The sequence below is a fragment of the Carcharodon carcharias genome, chromosome 1, assembly GCF_017639515.1.
Source record: "Carcharodon carcharias isolate sCarCar2 chromosome 1, sCarCar2.pri, whole genome shotgun sequence".
Lineage (NCBI taxonomy): Eukaryota > Metazoa > Chordata > Chondrichthyes > Lamniformes > Lamnidae > Carcharodon > Carcharodon carcharias.
The window spans coordinates 96269801-96283866 of NC_054467.1; the positions used below are offsets into that span (position 1 = coordinate 96269801).

At 39.7% G+C, this 14066-nt stretch overlaps 1 protein-coding gene across 4 annotated transcripts in view; it reads right to left on the reverse strand.

The window, feature by feature from the left end:
- The window catches only part of cnot6l (CCR4-NOT transcription complex, subunit 6-like), a 100985-nt gene that overhangs the window by 66614 nt on the left and 20305 nt on the right, over window positions 1–14066 (reverse strand). For 2 of the 4 annotated variants that reach the window (XM_041186285.1, XM_041186268.1), the window contains exon 2: window positions 7932–8029. The exons of 1 other annotated variant lie outside the window; for it this stretch is intronic. The gene's annotated coding sequence lies outside the window, so the exon portion shown is untranslated. Of the gene's footprint in view, window positions 1–7931; window positions 8033–14066 lie in introns of all 4 variants that reach the window. One more of the 4 variants, XM_041186275.1, reaches the window with a different exon arrangement.

The following is a 14066-nucleotide window of genomic DNA, read 5'->3' on the forward strand; positions in this document are numbered from 1 at the left end:
CAGTACTAAAGTTCAGAAGAGGACAAACTCCAGAAGATCAAAAATCTCAGAAGGGCCCCCCATCACTTGGCAGGACTGAACTGTGGGGATAGGTGGGCAGTATCTGCACTCAAAGTAACTTTTCTCTTGAAGCCAGGCACATCATTTTAGCTCAAGCAAATGGCCTGGGATAAGGGCAAGTCAGTCAGTGGGACAATAATGAAGCTGGAAACAAACCATGAAAAGATATGGGAAGAGGATAGAAACAAAACATTGAAAGCAGTGCAAGAATATGGACTTGCTGTCAAATCCGCAAGTGAGATGAACGCAGTAGAAAAACATACGATAAAATGGCTGCTCATGTTCTTTCCCCGTCATAAGAAAAATGATAGCTGGAAATTAATAAACCCTTGAGTTTTAAGTTAAATGAACCTGAAAATCAGGTCTTTCCCTGCTCATTTGGCAAGGTCTCTGTGATATCTTAGATATACTGTACTTAATTATATTATTTATACTTAAGCCTAGAGATATTGAAAGCTGGGCACACTTCTTCAGGGTCAGAACTAATAATCTTAGCAAGCAAATAACCCATATTTGGACAGGATAATGCAGAAGGAAAGTGTGGCTAATAAGTATTAAAAAAGAAACCGAGTATTTAGAAAAACTACAGGTTTTGAAAGAAGACAGTCAATAGAAAGGGGAACAGTAAAGGCTTTTATGTAAACATTTAAAGGCAAAACAACATTTAAAGGAGTGAGGCCATTTAGATACAAAGATAACAATCTCATACGTTAGAGTGATGGATTGGCAGAGGTGTTCAAAAAATATTTATCATCAGTTTTTAAATACAGTAAAGTCCCGCCATCTGCAGGGGTTACGTTCCCGCGAAACCTCACAAATGGCAAAATTGCGAACGACAAACATACTTTACATTGAGAGTCAATTAGATAGGTTCCAGCCATCCTAAAATTTTACACGTATAAAAGGATCAAAGGTAATAAAAACTATGCTTTTAATAAATTTAAAGAGAAATCTACTGGAGAAATTATTTAATAAAACAAAAGTGTAAAATTTGTCACAGTTACAGTACTTAAGAATGAAGGCAGACTACAATCAGGAATTAAATTGCAGCAACAAGGAACACCCACATGCAAACAATGGCAGATGACACACGTTGTGCACACTTTCTCCTGCTGAAAATAAGTCATGGACACCCTTTTTTAAAAACAAACTTTATTTGTGTGTTTTTTCTTTTCTTCGGCACTTTCTGAAGATTGCTTCTATTTTGCATTTTTAAAACCATGGATAAGTGAACATTTGAACCTGCAATGGGTGAACTGGTGTACAAGGACTTTTGCACAGATAAGCGAATTTACAAAAAGAGGAAGTCGTGAACGGCGAGATTTTACTCTAGAGGAAATTGAGAATTAAGCTGTATGAGTAACTGAGAAGGATAAGGACAAATCACTGCTGGAGGTAAATATTTAAAGGAAACAAGGAAATATAATCCCATTAATTTTTGCTTAATAACTAGAAAACAATATCAAAGGAAACTGGAGAGGTGACAATGGATGAATCATTTTCAATAGATCTTTGGAAACAGGAATTGTGGCAAGGGCTGCAAGAAATGGCAGATAGGAAATAGAGATAGTTTAAGTAAGCTATATTTGTATTTGTAGGCGTTAGGAATGAGTTTTAGCTTTGAAGTTCAAGCTTGATTTGTATTTCTGTATTTGTGTTAAGAAAAGGTCAAGTTGAATTTTAGTTTCACTTTAAAAGGTGTCTGCATTTCTAATAAGATTTACGACTGTGGGCTATTGCCTAGCAACAGGGGTCCAGGAGAGCAAGTCCCTCCCAGACACACACAGCATAAACTAGAAACAGCAGTTTTGATTTCAGTTGTGAAGACAGTTACTAGGCAGAAGCAGCCTAGAAGGCTCTAGTAGCCAATTCCAAGCTAAAGTTGGTTGAAAGTAGCTGCCAGAAAGAGACTGGAGCAAAGGGGACAGATAGCCAGTCCCAAACTAAAGAAGAAAGTCCCCAAATCCAGGAAAGGAGTGGAACCAGAGAAAGTCCAAGACGACCTTCTAGTCAAAGGAAGGACAGGAACCTAGAAAGGTCCTGTTAAGTGGAGCTAACTGTGAGGAACAGAGAAAGGCTCCAAGCTTAAAGAGATTAAGGCTTGTGAGAAGCCAGAAGGTCTAAAGAGACAACTGTAGCTCTTTGCTATGGGCATATAAAGCAGTGGTGTCCTGTTGACAGCTGAGTCAGTGAGACAGGCTGCGTGGAGGAAGCTTGAAAGCATGTGATCACCCGGGGAGAGGAACATCGGAAGTAGAGTTTGAAACCCTAGGAGGTGAACCCTTGCAAAAGGCGTATGAGATAAAGCTTTGGTTTGGGAGAAGATTCCAAGGCGAGTTCTTGAAGAGTGGGGATTGGAAACCCTCATGGGAAAGACAGAGTTCAATGAGACTGGTTGGCTCACGGTGTGATAAGCATTTGGGGGGAGTTGATGACAGATCTATAGCATCTGTTTGAGGTGGCATCTGTCACTTGGTTTCAGAGTGTGATGTGCCTGACCACAGGTCGCCTATTAGTTTACATGGACTGTACATTTACTGTGGACATTAGAGTATAAGATAGCTTTTGTAACTTGTATTATCCCTACAAATCTATAAAGGTATAGTTGTGGGTGAAGGAGTATTGTAACATAGCTCATCTTATTTAATAAATGTTTTGGGCTAGTTCATTAGCTGACTCTGGTGACTCTGGTCAGTTGCCCCTCTCCACATATCTAAACAAACAAATAAAAGAAAAAGTTAGGATCTATCAAGCTGGGTTCCTCCATAAACTTCTTCAAATTCAACAGCCATAATTCTGTCCTGCTCACTCATTACCCAACTCCTCAGACTACTTGCCTCCTAATGCATCAAAATTTAAAATCCTTATCCTCAAATACTTCCATGTTCCTCAACTCATCTCTGCAACATCCTCCACCCTATCCGGCCCCAAATTCTTTAATCCATCAGCTCTAAGTTGTGTACACCCCTCTAATTTTTTGCAAAGCCTTCAAGCATCACAGCCCAACTCTCTGGGAGTTGGTCACTAAACACTTTTGTCTTTCGCCTTCTCACTTTCCACCTTTAGAAATCTGCCAATATCCAGCTTTAGTTTTAAATAGGAGATAACAAAGAGGGTTAATGAGGGCAATTTGATTGATTTGGTGTACATGGACTTCGAAAAGGCTTTTGATAAAGTGCTTTATAATAATAGGTTGATCAGCAATATTGAGACCCAAGGAATAAAAAAGGTACAGTGGTGGCATGGATCCAAAGTTGGCTAAGCGACAAGAAACAGAATATAGTGGTAAACGGTTGCTTTTCTTTCTGGAGGAAGTTAAACCACTGTACTGTATACCAATGGGTTAGTTTTAAGAGTGTTTTTAAGATATATATTAATGACTGAGATTTGGATGCATCAGGTACAATTTCAAAATTTGCAGATGACAGAACTTGGAAGTATTGTGAAATGTGAGGGGGATAGTGTTAGACTTCATGAGGATACAGACAGGCTGGTAGAATAATCAGATATGTGGCAGATGAAATTTAATCCAGATAATTGTGAAGTAATATACTTTGGTATATATACTTTGTGGACATCCTGCCCCATGTGCCTTAAGATCTGTGGGTTGAGTAGCAGTCTGTTCAATCACATGAGGACGCATGACAAACTTATGACCCTGAGAAGACATCTTCAAATCGAGGACAGCCGATGACGATGACCACCCCAACATTTTTTTTTTAAGAACAGCAGTGTAACATTTACAATTGTCCTGTCTTCTGGCAACATTTTTTGGTTATGAGAGGAGCTTAGAATGCATCCCATCCAGACCAGGTGATACTTATGCTTTGAGGACTGCCAAACCTGTAAGTAGCTCCTTTATTTTTATCATATCCCATGCTACTTCCTCCCCCTTTTCTGTTGCATTGCATTTTTCTTTGCTGGAGATGTCGGTGTTAGCAAAGTACTCTTTAGTAGACCAGCCATGCCATCTGCCTCCATAACATCATGGTCCCACCCTTTGTTAATTGTATATCAATTGAGTGTTAATTTTACTCAGGTGGAGGGTATTAATTGGGGACTTAGCTTTGCTGTTTTGATATGCATGTGCACACACGCTTACAGGCTCCATTGCCCTATCCCTCACTGTTATCCAAGCTTTAAAGTAGTTTTACTATTTATCATTGTTCTAGATTAGTGGAATGGGCATGAATGGTAGTTGAAGCCAAAAAATATGTACAGTAGTACATTAAAAAATGACAGTAAGGCTCATTACAGGATGCAGTAACCAAATACATTCAGGCCTACAGTAACCACTGATCTTTAACGGTGAGAGTAGAATTAGAAACGGCCATTAAAAAGACATGTGGGATTCTGGATTTTAAACAAAGAGGCTTTGCCTCTAGCTCCAAATCATTTACAGAAACTATAACAAGGGCCTGAGCATTGATCCCTGCTGCATCCTGCTCATAACCCTTTCCAATGTCAATACAGCACTACTCACAACCATCCTTTGCTTCGGCTGGTTGAGCCAATTTCCAACCTGCCTCAAAAGTTTGTCCAAGACTTACTTTCTTGTGGATGAATATGGCACAGGACAATTGCAAAAGCCACATCAAAATTTAAATGCATCAGAACCACCGAATTTCCCTCGTCAACAAGGTCAATTATCAACTTGGGAGAATTTCAGTAAATTTGCTCAGAAACAACCTATCCATAAAACTCACTGTTCACAGAAGGGGACATATCTCCTGAATAGCCTGGCTCTGATTTGAAGGTTAAGTTAGTCAACACTTCCACATACAAAAGGATGGTCAAAGTATGTACTTTTCTCCCACAAAAGCCAGCTAGAGCTAGCTCAATCAAATCTAAATCTGAAATTAATAGCTTAACATGTATAAAAAAGGGACATAGATCTAGAACACAGAGCAGTCAACCTCAAAGTGAAGGGCAAAATTTGCTCAAGGAGCTAACTGACAGACACCTGTTCCTATGTTCAATACTATACCTTGCTAGGCATTTAATTACAGCTATCTCCTCTTTCAAGATGTCTTCCAATCCTTTATCCATTTATTAAGCTCACTGGCTTATATTTGCCAATCATCCCTATCACCCCTTTGAAAGATGGGGGCTCTGTTAGGCACCACAAACATTTCTAATGATAAGGAATATCTTCAGTGTAAGTAGTCTTTAATAAAGTCTCTCTTAGGCCTGCTACCTTGCCTTCCTCAGTTGCTGAGTGACCATCTTATCTAAAATTTCTATTTCCTTTGTTCTTCCTGTCCCCTTCAGATGGGGAGCCTGCCCATGATCTCTTTGACAAACAATAATAATTGCTTCACTTATATAATGGAAACACTGCTTCTGATTAATGGTGCTATACATAGATTGTAAACAAACTTTTGCCTATACTTGGAATACAGAGTACTCTGTTCTTCGTAAAATCATCACAAATCTATGTTCATTTTCAGTACCATAAACCTATTCTGATCTATACTGGTTTGCTTTTTGCTATACTACTCTTGCTTAAAATCAATATATGCAAAATTGAAAACTTTGTAGGAAAATCAGAGTATGCTCTTTGTGGAAATCCGCACCCAACTACTGTACCTGTACTGGTAATGCAATCCACCTCACGCAACTGATTTAGTGTTCAGTTTACATCCTGCCTTTCAGATGTCACAGCAATCCATTACCTCACTATGCCAGCTAGGGAAATTCTACAGCACTTATCAACTGAAATGTGTCGTCAAGGAAGAGTTTTTTTTTCCCTCTCAAATGCTTTAAATAATCATCAACATTGGAATCAATGTCACCAGACTACAAAACATAGCTGAAACATCTCTCAAAACAATCATAAATCAAAAATGTAGGAGAAACATTCCTTGTATTACATAGTTACTCCAGCAAGAAACATTTTCCAGCATCAATTTATGATGTATGAAGATAGACTTGAGTAAAATGAACTATGGGTAGGAAGGCTAGGAAGCCAAATTAAAAGAAAGTAGTTAATGAATTCAAGACAAAGAGGGCAAATTCATACAGGGTATTGAGTCTCTAGGGTGCTGATCCAAGATCTACATGTTACCCATTTCAGTCGTCTTTCAGAAGTGCCAGACTTAAAAACAGAAATCCAATAACACTTCAAGAAACTGATTAAATGCTCAGAAGTTGTCAATGATTTACTTTCATCTGTCCAAGTCAGTTTGTATTTGCAAAATTCATCCAAGCTCAGAGAATGATTTTTCCAGCATCATCAAACTACATCAAACTTCGACAAGTTGTGTCAGCTAAATCTACAACCACTTCCCAAATGAAGCAGATCTTGTATAATTTAAAAAAAAATTCTCCTTACCCTTCTCCAACACAACACCACCACAGTTAGAAAGAGTGGAGGGCTAGCCTTATCTGTCAAAAGACAATCTGCTTGATGGAGCAAGAGATATTAGCACATCAGCAGCAGCTGAAGCTGTTTGGATTCAATTACTCCAAACCAATGCCCTCAGCTGTATGCTGGGATACACAGATACAGAGTGGCAAATAAAATGAAGTTTTGTAGTGTGGTTGTTTAATGTCTCATCATGTCTCTCTCAAAATTTGCCTCACATACACAAGGGCAAGCCTAGATCGTGTGTCATAATTGGTGTGAGAACAATTGGGGATTTTAAAATCAACTCCACTTTTTATTTTAAGCAACATATTCCAATAGTGTTTGGGTAAATGTTTTTCCAAAATCACTCAATATCAGGAGCTTTGATGACCACATATTCCATTCTCTATACTAACCATTTTTTACATGTCTAGTGCTTATAAAGAGCTTCATGCTCCTCTATACAAGGAGGTGCTGGTTCTTTCTGTAGTTCAATTTTAATTCCTACTTCCATCAACTTGACAATAATTACAAAGCTTCCATGGCATGCAATAAGAGCCATATCTATAAAAATAAGGATTTGAAGGGAATAAGTTACTTGATAGAATTAGATGGATTACCAAATAATACTTTGCACAAAAACAACTTTAGTAGATATCTGAGCTAATGGGTCAAAGTTATACAAAAGGAATCAATACTTCTCAAATCAAAACAGAAATGTCCGAAGAACACCAATTTGATAATGGCTAGGTCACTTAGAGTCTTTTTTAAAATTCCTCTTCCTTTGAAAAGAGGAATATTACAAACAGCACACATTCTACATCTCTATAATTCTCCTCCCTAAAGCTCCAGTTGTGACACTCCACTGCAGTACTGAAGGTTTCTCTGATGGTTCAGCACTCCATCTTTCTGATGAGACATTAAACTGAGGCCCCATCTGCCTGCTTGGGCAGACGTTTAAAGATCCTATGGCACTGTTTCAAAGAGCAGGAGTTATTCCCGGGATCCTGCCAACATTTATCCTTCAAATCAACATCACAGAAACAGATTATCTGGTCATTATCGCATTGGCGTTCATGGGAGCTTGCTATGCACAGATTGTGCTGCTGCAGTTTTTACATTACAATGATTACACTTGAAAAATACTTTATTAACCATAAAACACTGGGACATTGTGCTCAGAAAGGTGCTATGTAAACTCAAGCCTTTCTTTCTTGTACATGAATAACATTTTAGAGTAAGAATCTTTGCCACTTCTGTATATTGATTTAAACATCTAACAGCAAGACAGCCACATGCATTACTCTAGGTCAAGCTACAGGATGACAATGCCTCCAATTTTATATGTGATATACTTGTCATTTGATGTTAAACTTCATTTTGGATCTTTCATCACCCAAACACAAAGGTTTCAGTGCCTTCCCCAAAATTTAACTTAACTCAGGGGTCAAAAAAATGCCAGCTTTAACCATTTTATATTAAAAACAAAACAGACATCGTTGAAGAAGCATGTTGCAGTTACCTTATTCCAGTTTCTGCTCTCAAACTCAGGCTGGGGTATGGCCCCATGTGTACAGCCAGCCTTCCATTACCTCACCCAAATGGCCATTCGTCATTTGCCTGCTTGGAAAGAGTGCATTAGCCAGCTATTCATCCATGCAAAGAGCAAGAAACATAAAAAATTTTCATCTTAATATGGACACCTTCCAGCAAATCCCAAGGCATTTTTGCACTGGCACAAGTTTAGTTCAGACTGTGGGACAGCAGTGCTCAAGTGCAGTCTATGGTGCAACATTGCCTTAGTTTCTCATTAACGGCCTTAAAATGAGCTTGACAGCAGAGAAAGGATACTATTCTAAGTCACTAAACTCACAAAAACCAAAGAGGTGAACAGGGTAGAATTTCAAGTACAGAATAAATCACTGGGACTTCATGGGGCTTTAGTTTAGACGTCCCAGCTTCAGGTATACTTAATCAAAAGCACAACACATTTAACTGTCCCCAGTATCATATTCCAATAAAAATGAAGTATGTTTAGCTTCCACCTTTGGAGTTTGGAATACATTATAGACACAATGTCACAGAATTTACCAGCCTGGATGTCACAATGTTGATTCAAAAATCAATGTTGGCCCACATTTTGCTGTGGTAATAACAGCAAATCTGTAATGTTCACCATCGTGACTTAAATCTGAATAGAACTTCGAGTGGCACACAGACACAAAATAAAGTGGAAATCCAGAAGTTATTAGCACTGATTCTATGCTCCTCCAGAAGTTGCACTGTTGAAGCACCCCTAGATTGCAATTGTGCTTTAGCAGCAGATACACTAAAATTGGAACATAGGAAAATAGGAGTAGGCTATTCAACCCCTTAAGCCTATCCCAGCATTCCATTAGACCATGGCTGATCTTCTACCTCCCACATTGTCCCCATATCCCTCAATGTCTTTACAAATCTAGGAATCTTTCAAACTCTGTCTTAAACATACTCAATGACAGAGCCTCCACAGATCTCTGGGGTAAAGAATTCCAAAGGTTTACCATCCTCCGAGTGAAGAAATTCCTCCTTATCTCAATCCTAAACAGCCAGCCTCTTAGCCTGAGGCTATCCTGGTTCTGGACATCAGCCCCCAACCCAGTTAGTCTTCCTGCAACTACACTTTTGAGCCCTATTAAGAATTTTATAAGTTTCATTGAGATCACCTCTCATCCTTCTGAACTCCAGAAAATATAGGCCCAGTCTCTTCAAGCTCTCTTCATAGGACAAGCCTGCCACAGAATCACAGAATGCAGAAGAGGCCCATCGAGTCTACAACGACACTGAGAAACACCTGACCTACCTACCTAATCCCATTTACCAGCGCTTGGTACGTCATAACATTCAAGGCTATGGGCCAAGTGCTCATCCAGGTACTTTTTAAAGGATGTGAGGCAACCCACCTCCAACACCCTCCCAGGCAGTGCATTCCAGACCGTCACCACCCTCAGGGTAAAAAAGCTTTTCCTCACATCCCCCCTTAACCTCCTGCCCCTCACCTTGAACTTGCATCCCCTCGTGACTGAACCTTCAACTAAGGGGAACAACTGCTCCCTATCCACCCTGTCCATGCCCCTCATAATCTTGTACACCTCGATCAGGTCGCCCCTCAGTCTTCTCTGCTCCAACATAAACAACCCAAGTCTATCCAACCTCCCTTCATAACTTAAATGTTTCATCCCGGGCAACATCCTGGTAAATTTCCTCTGCACCCTCTCCAGTGCAATCACATCCTTCCTATAATGCGGCAACCAGAACTGCACACACTACTCCAGCTGTGGCCTCACCAAGGTTCTATACAACTCCAACATGACCTCCCTACTTTTGTAATCTATACCTCGAATGATAAAGGCAAGTGTCCCATATGCCTTTTTCACCACCCCACTAACATGCCCTTCCGCCTTCAGAGATCTATGGACACACACGCCACAACAGCAGCCTTTGCTGCACTCCCTCCATGGCAAGTATATCCTTCCTTCAAAAGGCAGCCAAAACTTTACAAAATACTCCAGGGGCGCTCTCACCAAGTCTCTATACAATTGCAGCAAGACATCTTTACTCCTGACCCAAACCCTCTTGTAACGAAAGGCCAACACATATCATTTGCCTTCGTAACTGGTGCTGCACCCGCATGTTAGCTTTCTGTGACTTATGAACAAGGACACCCAGGCCATAAGACCGTAAGACAGAGGAGCAGATATTAGGCCATTCGGCCCATCGAGTCTGCTCCGCCATTCAATCATGGCTGATAAGTTTTTCAACCACTGGGCAAAGTAGTGGCAAATGGAATACAACGTGGGGAAGCGTGAGGTCATGCACTTTGGTAGGAAGAATAGAGGCATAGACTATTTTCTAAATGGGGAGAGAATTCAGAAATCTGGAGTGCAAAGGGACTTGGGAGTCCTCGTCCAGGATTCTCTTAAGGTTAATTTGCAGGTTGAGTCGGTAGTTAGGAAGGCAAATGCAATGTTGGCATTTATTTTGAGAAGACTAGAAAATAAAAGCAGGGATGTGCTGCTGAGGCTTTAAGGCTCTGGTCAGACCACATTTAGAATATTGTGAGCAATTTTAGGCCACATATCTCAGGAAGGATGTTCTGGCCCTGGAGAGGATTCTGGGTCTATATTCGATGGAGTTCAGAAGGATGAAGGGGGATCTGATTGAAACTTACAGAATACTGAAAGGCCTGGATAGAGTGGACGTGGGGAAGATGTTTCCATTAGTAGGAGAGACTTGGACCCGAGGGCACAGCCTCAGAGTAAAGGGAAGACCTTTTAGAACAGAGATGAGGAGAAACTTCTTTAGCCAGAGATTGGTGAATCTATGGAATTCATTGCCACAGAAGGCTGTGGAGGCCAGGTCATTGAGTGTATTTAAGACCGAGATAGACAGATTCTTGATTGATAGGGCCCCTTTGGACAACAACACTTCTTTTGCCATTTAAGAAATACTCTGCACCTCTGCTCCTCCTACCAGCTGGATAACTTCACACTTATCCACATTACATTCCATCTGCAATGTTCTTGCCCACCCAACGTGGCCTATCTAAATCCTCTTGCAGCTTCTTTGCATCCTCCTCACAACTCACATTTCCACCTAGTTTGTGTCATCAGCAAACTTGGAAATATTACATTTGGTCCCTACATCAAAATCATTGATATGGTGAATAGCAGGGAATCAAGCAATGACCCTTGCTGTACCCTAGTCACAGCCTGCTAACTTTAGAATGACCCAGTTATTCCTACTTGATTTTATGTCCATAAACCAAGTTGTAATCCATGCCAGTATATTACCCCCAATTCCATGTGCTCTAATTTTGCCTACTAGCCTCTCCTGAAAAACGAAAAGCCTTCTGAAAATCCAAATGCACCACAGCAACTGATTTTCCCTTATCTATTCTACTAGCTACATCCTCAAAAAACTCCCAACAGGTTTGACAAAGATGATTTTCCTTTCATAAATTCATGCTGACTCTGCCCAATCCTACCATTATTTTCTAAGTGTCTCGTTATCACATCTTTATAATAGACCCTAGAAATGATAGAAATTAGCATGGGCCCTATGCAAGGAAGGCATACAAATCTGAGTATTGCTGAAAAAAAGAGACATGTCAAAGCTTTTTGTCTTGTACTCATCAGGCCACTTCACAAGAATACCAATATTAGGGGGACACAATTTATACTGTGTATGAAAAGAATGCTGATTGGTAGAGGCATTTCCATGGAGGATGCACAAGTGACGGTGACTGACAATTAACTGCCAAGTATTGTTTGAAATTTAAAACAGTCAGCTTGACCCTGATTGGTCATGACATTGCCCTGAAGAATGAGTCAGCAAATGGATGTGTGTACATTGCTCCTGTTTCAGCTAAACAAAATAAGTTACAGCCATTCATTGACTCACCTTGTTGAATGAGGTGTAACTGTGTTTTTAAAGTGGCATAACCTTGGTATACCCTGAAAAGCTAATACTGTAATTGTGGAATGTCAAATTTCTCCATGGTGATATATTTTTAAAATCCTTTTTCTTGAAAAAAATCATTTAAATGTTTATTTTCACTTCTCTGTTAATCCAATCGCAATCATTTGTGAACTACTGTGTGTGAATACTTCATGGTGATTAGCTCCTTACCAGCTTGCTGACATCACTGCTGATGCACAACAGTCCAACCTTCCTTTAACTACCTTTTTTTTAAACTATTTGTACATGTTTACAAAAGACTTTGGCTTCCCTTTTCTTAACCTTCAGATATACTCCTACACTCCTTTACTTTGCTCATTTCATTTTTTGATTTTCCTCTGTACTTTCCATATTCAAATTGATTTTCCACTGTGTTATGAACCTTACATTTGTCGCAAGCCTCCATTTTCTGTTTAACTTCAATCTCCAGATCTTCAGTCCTCCAGAAGTTCCAGCTTTGGATGCACTTTTGTATCGGAACCATCTTTGCTTTGAAGGCTATCCACTCTTCAGATATTGTTTTGCCTAACAATTTTAGATTTCAATATACCTGTGTCAAATTCCTTTTATAAATTCCTTAAATTAGCCCTCCTCCACTGAAGTATTTTTATGCTCGATTGTTCCTTGTTATTTTCCAAGTATCTAAATCTGGTATTACAATTGCTGTTCCCCAAATAATTCCCCATCGAAATATATTCCTCTTCATCTCCCAGACATTGTACCAATTCCTTCCCTTCTTTTCCCTTTGCTCTGGTACTATTCTAGCCTATATTATGACAACTGAAGTCCCTCATTATCACTATTCATTATCAATATTCAGCAGTTCTTGTATGTTTCTGTAATTTGTCTGAAAATTTGCTGTCTATCTGCTTCTCACTCTTTGGTCATCTAATGTCTCTCCAATGTTTCATCCTGGTGTTCATTATCTGCCATATTGCTTTAAACTTTCACCCCCTGCACTGTTCAACCTCCACACAAAGACATTGGTCCCAGTCTATTTGAATTTGCAACTCATCCATCTTGAGCAGGTCCCAAAGTCCCAAGAATTTGAAGTCCTCCTTCCTGCGCCATTTCGCCATCACATGCCCACCTGTTCTACCATATGCTCTTATATTCACTAGTATGTAGCATTCCAAATAATCTAAAGATGACTACCTCCAAGGTGCTGCTCAGTAATTTCCTTAGAAATTTCTGCTGAATTCTCTTTATTTGTGGCTCCCTTATATTTACAGCCCTTGTTCTGGTCTCACCCACAAGTGGAAGCCTCCTCTCGACATCAATCCGATCAAACAATTTCATAATTTTGAAAGATAGCAATCAGGTTTTTAGAGAAAAGAGATCCAGCCTGTTTGATCTTTCTTGATAAATATACCTCTCAGTTCTGGTATCATTCTTGTGAAAAAATTTTTGCACCTCATCCAGTTTTCTTTTTCTTTTTATAGTTATGGATGCCAGAACTGTTCACAGTATTCCAAGTGTAGACTAACCAAAGTTCCATACAATTTTAGCATTACTGCATTGCTTTTCAATTCTATCCCTCCAGAAATGAACCCCAATGCTCGTTTATATTTTTATGGCCTCATTAACTTCTGTTGCTACTTTTAGTAATTTGTGTATCTGTTCTCCTAGATCCCTCTACTTCTCTACACTATTTAGACACTTATTTTCCCCAAGAAGTGTGCAGCCTCCTTAATCTTCCTACAAAAATGTACCACATCACACTTATAGATATAGTGATGTACATTTGTCAATTACACGCCCACACAGTCCTCACCTATATTAGCTGCATCCCCAACTTGGGTGCTGTAGGAAAATTTTGACACTGTATTCCAACTGCTTATACTGACTGCTGACCTAGCCGCCGTCTGTATATAGTGACCCCACCCCCTCCCTGGCTGCTGTCTGTATAAACCGTAGCTATTAGTTTGTTCTCTTCAAATCTCAGAAAGTGTATTAAGCAGAGGCTAAGACATGGTCTTGTCTTATTCTTATTGATTTTTTTTTCTTTTAAAAAAAACACAAGCAGGGTGGATTTTAAGAGTAAATAAAGCTTCTGATGGAAACCAATATGGAATGAAGAAGGAAAGATAGCAGAGGAACTGTGGTGCCTTTAGCCTCTCAGTCTTTGTGGGGGGCAAGGGGGAGGCCACAAATGGAA